Genomic DNA, 13,225 nt, shown 5'->3' on the forward strand with positions numbered 1-13,225 from the left:
TGTAACTATACAAATGGAACCAAATACGGGTCCATTTGGTTCCATTTGTACACTCTCAGAGTTAAAGGTATATTCAGTGATTTCACTTAATTCAAATATCACTTATTTTTTTGTTTTGTTGTGATAATCCTCCCTACTATAGAGTGTGCTGACCATATAAGGAGTTCCTCCCTGTCCCCAGTTAACCCCTGGGGGTCAAAAAACCTTAGGTTTCGTTTTTGACTCTCTATCCTGATTGGACGAAAGGCTGGGTCCCACAGCCAAAAACGAAACCTAAGGTTTTTTTTAGTGAAATCACTGAATATACCTTTAAATTAACATTGATTTTACAATATAAAGTGGGGGTAGAAATGCCATTAAATGGGGGTCCGTAGACTAATGCATGTCAAACTGGGGGTCCTTGAATTTAAACGGGTTGAAAATCACTGCTACAGCAGTGAAAATCTTCTCTTATGGGGGTCCCTGGCATATCTTTTCAAAAGGGGGTCCGTGGGCTAATTAGTGTCAATTTGGGGGTCTATGACATGAAAAGGTTTGAGAACCACTGCTCTATAACAATCTGAATTTGTTATAAAGATAAATCACCAGCTCCCCCTTGTGGACAACATCTGGAATACGTTTTGGTTCAGGAGTTATGATTAGTGATCGCCCATTCAGAGACTTGGCTGCTAAATGCCTAAACCGGAGTCCTGTCTTGTAAATTAAAATCAGCAGTAGCCTACGACGTACCTCACGTAACAAGTCATAGCCTCTATGTTAACATTTAAACAGAGAGTATAGAATGTCATGTTGTTTACTATTATGTAAACGACAAGGACATGACAGCAGCTTGTGAGTTAATTGTGACTAAAATGTGGATGACTCTCTGCCCTGCTGGTCTCGGACAGGGACAAATTAGCACCATATAATAATGAGCCATGATTAGACTGCGCAGGTTGAAAAGACCCTGCATGAACTCGGTAGATTCTGCACCTGGCTCGCTTATTATAACAAACTTTCATTACACCTGGGGAAAAAAAGACGAGAAGATTACCTACCTATAGATAGTGACAGAATTTGTTGAAGGAGGGGCACTTCAATATCAGCAACTGATTTGATTACCTTTACATAATTCTTTGTAGCTGCAATTGACACAACTTAGACCCTTTTTATACTTTACACAATTTTCAAGCTATCAATCCATAATACCATCACTATAGCTAATAAAACGGCATGGATTGATATTATTTACATTTATGAACAGGCATCATGCAGGGCCGCATATGTTGGACCCCGGAAGTGATTGAACAGAAACAGCTGACTGCTGAAGGTGAGAACAGTTTGTTCATTATGGCTTAGACTCGAGTAACATTAATTTAAATCCCTTCAGAAATGTAGATTTATTGTTATTTACTTATTTAGTGCAGACATGTAATTTTTCTTTATGCAGACGGGTGTAGAGCGCGCGCGCGCGTGTGTGTAGGGGGATTCCGATGACCATTAATGCATCAAAAGTAATATGAACAAACTATACTAGTACTATATAATAACATTAACTATATTAACTGTAATATAGTGGAACTTAGTGGACTCTTCGGGGTCACTCATGCCTCAGGCAAATCCTCTGTTCCCTCATCCCAAATTAAAATAGACCCTATATGTTCCCTCAGCAAAGCATCATATCATATCAGTTCCATTATCCATAATGTGCTGTTGGGGTCACCTGTTACAAGTTACAGCCTTTATAATGCATTATATAAAATATATAATGTGCTTGTTTGTGAGGTATGGAGGTAAATAACTATAACACTTGTTATAAAGGTTTATAACCATGTATGACAACTTAAAACAAGGTTTACAACCAAGTGCTGGTCATAATGCATTATAAGCTCAGTGGAACAGCACATTTTAAGTACTTTAACTTATACTTATGTATGTATTTATGTATGTATGTATGTATATGTGTGTGTGCGTGCGTGTGACGTGTGTGTGTGTGTGTATATATATATATATATATATAATTATATATAATGTGAGAGAGATTATCACGACTCCACATTACACTAAAGTTTCCTTTTATTTATATGCATAAACACAGGCTTTATGGTCCGTCAATTTCAGATAACTGATTGACAAATCATTATTTTATAGAAAACGTTAGTGGTAAGATATTGAGTTATTATAATGACTTACAACCTCATACAATGTTGAGACTATTTTGAACTAGACATTTGTCCAGATGTGCACACAGACACTCGGATAACCATCAGAATGCAGCGTTCACAAAATGTAGTGGCCCAACTGAATTTGGTCAACTTCAACTTCATTAAGTTAATTAGTTCTGGCCAAGTTGTTGTGAATTTGTTTAGAAGTTACTCACCTTTTTGTGATTTTGGCCTATTTGGCTAATACAATTTAATCAGTTCTTCCTTAGCCGATGACAAGCTCACACAAAGGTTTGCATACGATTTTTGTTTACTGTAGATATCTTGCAAAAAATATCTAACGGACAAGACAGACAGACAGACAGACAGACAGACAAGACAAGAGTCAAAACATTACATAGGGCTGATGGAACATGGGGTTTATTTTGGGATGAGGGAACATTTTTGTACACTCAGAGTTAAATAAACCAAATCAAAGTATTATCTTTGTGGAATAGGCTATTTCATATCAAACTGAGGGTCATAAAAAAAGGTAAAGACAAGTTGACAATCATTTACCATCATATCAGTTCAGCCCTAGACAAGAAGTAACTATATGCTCTTTGTTGTTGTTTTTGTATCATTGGTTGTGTAGCCGTGTCCTACCGCCATGCATCATGGGCTTCTGGCAGAACTATAAGGTGCTGATTGTTATGGGAACAAGTCTGGGTCTCATCCACCTGGGCTGGTACGCTCTGAAACTCAACCCTGAGCTATACAAGCACAAGCAGGACTACGTCCCCGAGCCGGGCATCGTGAGCTACGTGACCTCTGCCAAGGCAAAGTAGACTGGCGTCCAGTGTGAGTTTTTATCACCGGTATCATCATTTTTTTTTATTTTTTTTTATGGGCCAATAATATCAATATTATGATATGAGGCTAAGTATTGGATGGATATTGGAATATTCTGATATGACATGCATGTTTTTATTATTTATTTTTTTACTTATTTATTACTCTAAGGCTTAAGCCCTATTTTATACTTCAACTCTTAACGAGCTTACACTTAAGACGGAGGGTGGAGGTTGGAGGTGAGATTTATTGCAGATGAATTGATTACAGTATGGAGCTGGGATTGAGTGAATGGACAGAGAAGTGACTGACAGTATGATAACAGAATGATAACAGAATGATGACGGTACGAGGAGGAGACAGTGGAGGAGCTTTGGCGTGGGCCCCCTGGGGACGGACCAGAGCCTCGGTTCGGATCCTGCCTGGCGGAGGCAGGGGGGGCTCTTGAGCCTGCCCCCCTGGGGCCGACCTGGTGGAGCCTGCTGCTGGGCGGTCGTCGGGGAGGTGGCGGGTACCTGAACGGAAGCACAGATGAGCGAAGGGAAGTGAGGACCGTTTATAAAGGGTTGCGGACAAGGTAACGCAGATCTGATTGGAGCAGACGGATGATGGAGCATTACAGCTCTAAGTTGAACTAACGTTAACAACTAAAACTTCAACTCTTAACGAGCTTACACTTAAGACGGAGGGTGGAGGTTGGAGGTGAGATTTATTGCAGATGAATTGATTACAGTATGGAGCTGGGATTGAGTGAATGGACAGAGAAGTGACTGACAGTATGATAACAGAATGATAACAGAATGATGACGGTACGAGGAGGAGACAGTGGAGGAGCTTTGGCGTGGGCCCCCTGGGGACGGACCAGAGCCTCGGTTCGGATCCTGCCTGGCGGAGGCAGGGGGGGCTCTTGAGCCTGCCCCCCAAAAGGAATTTAAAGAACATACCTGGAGGTCGTTTACCGCTTGGGTTGCCCTAGGGCGCCATTGGACCGCCTGGGGCCTGGAGGAGAGAGAGAGGAGCCTGCGGAGATGGGACCTTGCAGAGGCGGATGGAAAAGAGAGAGTGGGGTTAGTAGCGTAGGAGTGGACGACCTCTCGGCAGAGGGTTGCGAGAAGGAGCAGTGGCGAGAACTTTGGTTCACCTGGCGATGGTGGTGAGACAGAGAGACTCCCGGCGGAGGAGGCCCGTGTGGCCGGAGGACGGGTCGACCGTCGTTTAGGAGGAAGTGAGTCATGGGCGTCCTGGAGAGGGAGAACATGTTTAGAAGTGGGCAGAAGAGGAGGTACCCGCCACCCGACACATCCACCAGTCAATGTAGGTACCGCGCTGGAGGACGCCATGGACTTCTGGGCATCGAGCACGGAGGCGGAGGAAGGTCTAACGTAGGAGGAGAAGGCGTTGGACGACCATCTGCCCAGGGCCCGCAGGGTCGGGACAGAGACGCCGCTGGCAGCAGCGGTGGTGGCGGCGCCGATCCTCAGAGAGTGGCTGGAGTAACGGTCAGGCGGGAGGCCACATCTTTGGAGCAGGGAGCGGAGGTGAGAGGTGAAGGCGTGCTGGTGGAGAGGGAGACCATTCGGGAGGCTGAAGAGAGGAAGGTGGCCGGAGGAGCGTTTTCTGGCGGAGAGGAAGCGCAGCATGGAGGAGAAGGGGCAGAAGCTGCCGGGGACCTTGGCCACCGAGACGAGGCAGCCTCTGTGGTCACGGTCGGCTTTTGAGTGTTTCAGAGATAGGTTGAAGCAGGTGGGGGTGAAGCGCAGGTCGGAGACGCAGACGTCTCTGGAGGGGTCGAACGCCGTGGACCTGGTTGTGAACTCGCCTACTCTAAGGAATCCATAGAAGGCGAGGAGAAGGGCGGCTTCGAGGAGGAGGTCTAAATACGGAGTGAAGACTCCTTTCCTGAGTTCCGAGACGAGGGAGTGGAGAATGTTTAGAGTAATGGGGAGACGCTGGTCTGGGGCGTGGCGTGACGATCGCTGAAAGCCCTTTAGGAGGAGTTTGATATATTGGTTGGTGAACAGGCTAGGGAAAAAGGGGTCATGAAGGCGGGCGTGGAACTGGACCCCTGCTAATAGGCTGTTCATATAGCTGTGGCTGAGGTGGTTAAACTTGAAATTAAAAGTGAGAAAAGGGGCGACGGTCGAGACTAGTACTGGGAAGAGGGGAATGGAGTGACAGGCGCAGAACTGACCGAACTTGCGCCAGGCCGAGGCATAGCAGGAAACAGTGGCGGGGGAGAAAGCGGATTTAATATAGATGTTGGTGAGAGCACGGAGGTGATGGATGTGGGGCATCAGGACAGAACCAGTTCTCGGTGCGCCGGGCAGATCAGGGGGAGTGGCTTGGCGGAAGGGCATCGCCGGTGGAACTCCTGGAGTTTGAAACGAGAGAGGCAGTCGGCGATATTGTTAAGGTGGCCGGGGACGTGAGCTGCGCGGACCGTGAAGTTGAGCATGACGGAGGACCAGGTGATGAATCTCATAAGGGGCATGATCTGATTGGAGGAGGAGCGGCCTTTATTTATGACGAAGACTGTGGCCTCATTGTCGCAGTTGAACACTATACGCTTGCGAGCCCAGCGGGACCCCCAGAGCTTGCAGGCTACGGCGATGGGGTACAGTTCGAAGTGGGCTATAGAAACCGGTGGCTGAGTTAGTTCGACGGGCCATCTGTCGGAGAACCATTCCCTTTGGAAGATCCCCCCAAAACCTGCAGAAGGCGCCGCGTCGGTGAATAAGTGCATTTCGTGAGCCGGAGTTACGGGGTCGTGATAGAAGAGGGAAATACCGTTCCAATCTTGCAATAACTTTGACCAAAATGAGAGATCGGACTGACAGCCTGCGTCTAGAACAACTACGTCGCTGAGGGAATCGACGCTGCTAGCCAGCTCCCGCAGCCGGGATATGAACGAGCGGCCCTGGGGAATTATTTTGATTGCATAATTAAAATGACCCAGAAGTGAAAGCAGCTGGCGCTTGGTGCGCGGTGAAGCGGCGCTCTGGATTAATTCTTTGACACGAGTTAGCTTTTCCAACGGGAGGGAAGCTTTCATTTCTACGGAGTCTAGGAGGATGCCGAGAAACTCGACGGACTTGGCCGGGCCGACTGTTTTTTCGGACGAGAGGGGAACCCCTAGGGCGTTAAACGTTTCTTTGAGTGAACGGAGGCTGGTGGGGGGGGACTGGGAGGGAAAATCTATTAACAGAAAGTCGTCGAGAAGGTGGAGGACGAAGGGTAGACGGTTAACGTTCAGCAGAACCCAGCAGAGCGCCTCCGAAAGCTGGTTAAAAATGTGGGGGCTGCTTCTACAGCCAAACGTTAAGCGAGTGGCGAAATAAAACAAGTTCTCCCATTTAACGCCGAAAAGGGACCACTGGGACGGATGGATTGGCATTACTTTAAAGGCGTCTGTGATATCTGCTTTTGCCAACCAAGCGCCTTGGCCTGCTATTTTAATGAGTTTTATTGCGTCGTCGATAGAAGCGTAATGCAGAGAAAAGTTTTCGAGCGGAATCATGAAGTTTACGCTGGGGCACAGGTCGTGACGGGGGGCTGACAGATCTATGATTAAACGTTTTTTCCCTGAATACTTTCGCGTAGCGATCCCGATGGGATTGCTGCGAAACGGATTGAAAGGCGGGGTGGGGTAGGGCCCTACCATGAAGCCTTTGAGAACCTCTTTCTCCAGGAGAGAAGCGACTATTTCTGGTTCTGACAGGGCAGATTGGAGATTAGGAAACACGTGAGAGTGAGTGAGGGGTGAGAGAACGCCGACGCGGAAACCTTGCGATAAGCCTGTGAGAAGATAGTCCGTGAATACTGGGTCGGGGTGAGATGATAGAGCGGCGGATAAAGCGTGAATGTGGATGGGGGTGGAGGGGTGGCTACTTAGAATGGTTTGGAGTATCGAGGAGTTTTGTGAGATGGACCCTCCCTGCTGGCATCCCTCGGAGGGCGGGTTCGCCTCGGGCACACGGACTTTGGGTGGGGGTCTTTGCAGTAGCTACAGACGTGAGAGAATTGGCATTTACCGAAAGTACAGACATTTTCGTTAAAGTTATTACATATGGGCATGTTGTTAAAGAAAGTCACCTCTCTTCCGCGGGAGTCCCTCTGGCCCGGGGGGGGCTGGTCCTGGGGGTAGGGATCTTGAGAATCGAAGGCGGAAGGATTCGAAGTTTTTGGGCGGTTTTCTTTTTTCACAGAGGGAGCGAGAAACACGGACTTGGGACATGATTCGGCGGAGTGATCTACTTGGTTGCACAGATGGCAGGTAAGGGCCCTGTGGCCGCCTACGTGCAGAATGAGCAGCTCTGTGTCTAGGCACGCCCAGTTGAGTCTAGAATTGAAGCGAGCGAGGAAGTTAGCCGCTTTAGCTGAGAAGGCTTTATGATAATCGTAAAACATGGGGCCGCCGTATCTACGTTTGATTTCGCTAATGAGAGCGAGGTAGGAGTCTAACTCGGATCTACGCTCTGGGAAGGCATCACACAGGGTGTCCCTAAACAGGCCGAAGGCTATGACGAAGTCGCAGAAGTCGAGGGAACGGTTAAGGCGGGGATCGGAGGCGCGGAACACGGCAGAGAGCTGGTCGGAGCCTACCAGCTTTCTGTCGCATTCGGGAGTGGGGAGGATGAGAGAGGCTAGGTTAACGTCCTTCCCTTCGGTTATTTGGGCTCTGAGGTGAGAGGAAATGGCGGAAAAGGGAGAAATGAAATAATTACCGGCAGGGGCAACTGGCTGGGCGGAGGAGAGTGTGAACCCGGACCGCGGGTGGGGTGGCACTGGGTTGTTTGGAGGAGGAAAAGAGGACGAGAGCGTGGCGCTGCCGGCCGCTGGAGGAGGGAGCACGGGCGCTTGCTGAGAGAGCCGTGATTCGAGTGCCCCGACTGCGCTGGCCAGGGTGGCCATGGCTGACAGCAGCAGGGCGGTGGAGTCGTGAGATGGCGGCGAATGCGGATCTTGAACGGGGCCAGCGTAGGCCTGGGAGCCGCCGGGTTCGTCCTGGGTGAGCTCGGCTGAACGCGGGGTTGCATTTTTCTTTTTACCCTTACTCTTGCCTTGGCTGGGGGACTCGTGCTGCTGAGTCTGCGAGGACTCGATGGTGGCGAGAAGGAGATCCACTAGCTGAGAGTGGGTTAGGCCCCGTTCGGGAACGATGCCGTGGCCGGAGAGCGCGGCGTAAATAAGTTCGTCTGGCCAGGAGACGTACTCGGCGGCAGCAAGCCTGGAGCTGCGGCGGTGAGAGGTGCTGTCATCTGGATCTGACATGATCGATGGGCGTTTACCTGACTACCTGAACGGAAGCACAGATGAGCGAAGGGAAGTGAGGACCGTTTATAAAGGGGTGCGGACAAGGTAACGCAGATCTGATTGGAGCAGACGGATGATGGAGCATTACAGCTCTAAGTTGAACTAACGTTAACAACTAAAACTTTAAAATGTCAAACGATTTGCAAAAGAATTGCAGAACTACAAGCTCCCAACTTGGAAAATGTAAGACAATCGATATTATCGTTACTAGGGTTAAATAAGTTACAGTGCAATATTTGGTCGAACTGTTTGTGATGTTGGATTTAGTCCGTTATTCTCCATAAGGCTCATTTGGCTCTAGAATTATAAACAAGGTGAGATGATCGAATACTGGAAAGCTCGCCTCAAAACACAGTCACCCCGGGCGCACAGCCGGCGGAGCGGCTCAGCCTCGTATTCCCAAACGTAACCTAAGTATACTATGCTTCAACAGTTAAACCAAACCTTATTCCTATAACCTTGTCCTTAACCTCAGTAAAACGGTGACTCAAACCTAACCCTATTCCTAAACTTAACCCCAGTAAAACTATGCCTAACCCTAAACTTATTCTCAGTAAAACAAACCCCCCCACCAAGTGCTCAGCGTGAGGTCGGCGAAAGAAGAAAAAAAACATCACCCAGAAGTCCCTGAGCAGGACACTTGACCCCTTGGACTGGAGAAATCTGAGAACGGTTGCCCATCGTCAAAACATACAGCACCGTCTTTTCCTTTGAATTTGGAGTCAACAGTCTGTCTTGAGAGACTAGGACTGCAGTACCGGATCTGAAATTGATATAAAGTGGATGTGACGCCGCCTCCTCCACACTTTAGTCTTTACAGTCGCGAAAATGTGTCCTAATAAATCAAAAGAATCAAAGTATATCTTATCTTGCTCCTCATCAGAAATATCTTTTCGTGAAGGAAATGACAGATGACAGCTTCCGTTCTTGGCTTTCGGGATGTGTAGTTCCAAACTCTATATAGCATTTGGAGTAGTCCCTACGGGTGAGGTAATATATGGGTAATTGTTACAAAGGCTCTCCACGTTGGGACCGACCTCTGAGACTACATTACCTGAATACCTATATATATATATATATATATATATATATATATATATGGGCAGACCAACACCGACATCATCATTTGGATCTCCAGATGGGAAAGGAAAGGAAAGGTACTATGTTTACCCAGGGTAACTGGACTAAGCTCAATAACCTGTTTACAGCCAGGCCCTGCTCATAGAACATTTCATGGTAGGGGTTCAATGCCTTGTCCAAAGGGCACTTCAGCGGTGGTAATTTTAATGTGCCGGTCCGGGGTATTTACAACCCAGATACCTTGCCACCACCAAGACCCATCGTTCCAATTACACGTGTTAAACATCCCGGTTTAAGTTCTAATCGGACACCACTGAGGCGAGCCCCTAACCTGACCTTTGAATAACAGTCCTTATCGATCTATATTCATCTTAAATAGAAAAGGGAGAAGCAATAAAGTGACACCGTTCTAGCTTATTGTTATCCTTACATAAATTAGATATTTAAAGCTAGGGGATTTATTTGAATTAATGAGTGTAATTTTAACCAATCTGTATAGCAGGGGTGCCCACACTTTTTTGACTTGAGAGCTACTTTCACAATGACCAGCTCAACAAGATCTACTCACCCAAAAAAGTATTATCCCATTGCTGAAAACAGCAGCACTGGCGTTACATACTATAAGACAAGGGAAATAGAATTCGTAGTTATTTGTATATGACTTTGTATTTGTATTGCATTTGTATTGTGTGTTTGAGCTGAAAGGCTCTTTTAATCAATCAGTTACCTTAATTCAAGTAGTTTTTTTAATGATATATATTCTGGGCCATGTCATGTGGTCTACCTGCAAAGCCTTTGTGATCTACTGGTAGATCGCAATCTACCTTCTGGGCACCCCTGCTGTATAGAGTATGTTAATACAATATAACTAGTACATGTGCAGTGGTTGGAGGTGGTCTCCACTGCATTTAGAACCATTTAGAATAATGCCAGGTACATTATTTGAAGCATACTACATTGAACCAGATTTAACCACTTAAATATGTCAACAAATCACAAAAAAGCTAATAAATGGGTGATCTACAAGCTCACAATGTGTCACAATGCATCATGAGCTTGTTGATACCATATATTCACAGCACTAGGAGTAGGGACACACTAGGGTTCATTTAGTTTGTACATCATTGCAATTACCTCTCTCCGTCACTAGAGGGGGACAAAGTCAATGAAATTAATGGAGTGTTGAGTCTTACAGTACTAGAGTCATGTACAAGCACTGGTTCTCACCTTGGGTCCTTTGATTGATTGAAATATTTATTAACAGTTTGTAGAATTTACAGTACATTTTAAGCACAAACTCAATACAAAGACTGTCAACTGTGAGTGGACGACCCAATTAAGCATTACACTTGTTTACAACAGGGTCCACATTGTTCAATTCATCAAAACATTTAAAGACATACAAACATTTAGAGACATACAAATAGACATTTCTATGTAGCTAAAGAACAGAACAGTAATTCATCATAATGGGAAGCAAAAAAGGGAAAAGATACAATATACAGTGAGAGAAAATGGGGTGGGAGCCCTGACAGGCCTTTAACTCTGAGATTGGCCCAGAGAGGGCTGAAAAGAAAATCACACCCATGTGAAGTGAGGGGCGCTATTATATTTAAGTCTAACTCGTGTTGATTAGGTGATGTAATGGTGATGTAAAACAAACGGTGCCAACACAAACAATACGCAACACGCAATTAATAATAAAGAGAGAATTTGACGCAATCAAACATTAATCCTGTGTATAGGAGGGGCTAGCGCCCCTCAAAAACAAGACAAACTTTAATAGCGGAAATAGCCAATATGTTATTTTCACTAATCTGCTATTTCCACTGTTTTTCAACATGGAATTGGAAATGATTATGATGATCATGATGTTTATGGAAAAGAGGAAAAAAAAGATGGGCCTAGGGGTCCGTGATCTAATGCATTCAAACTGTGGGTTGAGAATCACTGCATTTGAAGACCTACCTCTACACCAAATGTTTTTTATAATTTATTTACTTGACTGTACATATATATACAATATTGATACTGTATTTCTTACTGTATTTGCTTTTTTTAATTATTTTTTTTCTTTTTGACCTGCTCTGTGCAGCACTTATAAATAAAAAATCATTATATCATCATTCATCATTACACTGTTTAGATACTGTGGGCTGTATTTTGCGTGTCTTAAGTACCAGGTCTTATTACTTAACTTAAGACCTGGAGGCGTGGTCAATGCTCTTTGGCCACTCAGAATAGCCAAATGGCATTGATCACGCCTCTAGGTCTTAAATTAAGTAATAAGACCTGGTACTTAACCCATTTTGGGCGGGAACCCCTTTTGGTGTTAGCATTATGTTATGCTTTAGCTATTGAAAAATAGCAGATCTACAAGCTCATAGCACGCCACCGAGTCTGCTATTTTAGAAAAATCGAAGAACGACTGACATAGAAACATTCAGAAAACTGTCAGGATGTAGAAGACATTTTTAGAATCTGATCTCAGGTCAGAATGGTTAAGACACGCAAAATACAGCCCACAGTGTATGTGGTAGCAAAAGTAAAGTGATGGTCGTTTTATTGTGCTTCTCGTATAGAGACAACATGAAGTCTCAGAGCTGGATGAGGAAGAACTGGCTGTGGGTGGCCGGAGGGACGTTCCTGGCGGTCCACCTGGGCACCTGGCTCATGCAGAGGACCATGAAGAGTGTGGTCCGCTCTGAGGTGGCTACTGAAGGACAAAACACCTCAAGACTGACCCCAGGTCAGTCAGCGTTCTGGAAGGGTAACCAGAAGAGTGACAAAACACCTCAAGACTGACCCCAGGTCAGTCGGCGTATAACCGGAAGGGTAACCAGAAGAGTGACAAAACACCTCAAGACTGACCCCAGGTCAGTCGGCGTATAACTGGACTTTTCACCGGAAGAGTGAAAAGTCTGGTGCACCTTTTTCTTTTTTTTTGGTAAAATAGAAAATAAGGAATAAAATGTATGCTTTGGCTATTTTTGAATAGCCAACGCAGAAATGTAAAAATACACTGCCGCTTTCCCAGTTTTAATGGGTTATGCCTAATATTTCAACAATTGCTACAAAACCTGTGGATATGGTCGTTATGGCATAAACGATAAGCCGAAGGGTACATTTAGGTCTGGTTAATGAATGTACTTTGCATGTTCAAATCATGTGTACTTTACATTAGTTCAGACCATTTTCCAAAGCATACTTTTTATTCTTTATTTTCTCACATTTTTGGAAAGAAAATAGCCTATTTCACGTTGAGGTGGCCAAGACTTCTCTGGTGGCCCAATCTTGCTTGTATCATCCTGGACTGGAGAGCGGAGAGGACAGACTTCTGTGGCATAATACTGTCGATGTGTTTAGAGTTTTTATTAAGGGCCAACGTGCGGAAAACGATGTGCAGTATAATGCATTGTAAACACTTCAATGATCTGTCCGGTCATGACAAAGTAATTGCAAAAGTGAATATTTATTTTCAGTCAAGTTTATTTTTAAATGTTTTCAGCGGTATGACATTATCAATAATAAATGGTGATTAATAATCCACGGGCGGAAGCTTTGTTACTGGTCTGCTGTATTTTAAAATCATCACTTTTTCCTTACGAGTTTTATAGTTATTGATGGTAAAAGATTTTTTTCAATTATTTTAACTTGGGATTGAGGAAAATGAAAGACAACTGACTTTAAAAGTAAAAATCACACCTGTGTGAAGTGAGGGGCGCCCTTACCACTGTACATCATCATCACAGACTTCTTACTGACAGTTGAGAGTTGAAAGCCTCAACAACATAATATATTATTATATATGAATTGTGTTACGCAATGCTTTGTTTACACTATGACGTAAAATTGTC

The 13,225-nt window shown here is 45.3% G+C and overlaps 1 long non-coding RNA gene across 1 annotated transcript; it reads left to right on the forward strand.

Moving 5' to 3' along the window:
* Positions 1–1,272: 1,272 nt before the first annotated feature.
* Positions 1,273–12,926, forward strand: LOC310859587. The gene is made up of 3 exons (XR_014569318.1): positions 1,273–1,309; positions 2,779–2,984; positions 11,951–12,926. It is a non-coding gene; the product is annotated as an uncharacterized lncRNA (long non-coding RNA).
* The last annotated feature ends 299 nt before the right edge of the window (positions 12,927–13,225 follow it).

The sequence above is a fragment of the Protomyctophum parallelum genome, assembly GCF_964188405.1.
Source record: "Protomyctophum parallelum genome assembly, chromosome: 5".
Taxonomy (NCBI): Eukaryota; Metazoa; Chordata; class Actinopteri; order Myctophiformes; family Myctophidae; genus Protomyctophum; species Protomyctophum parallelum.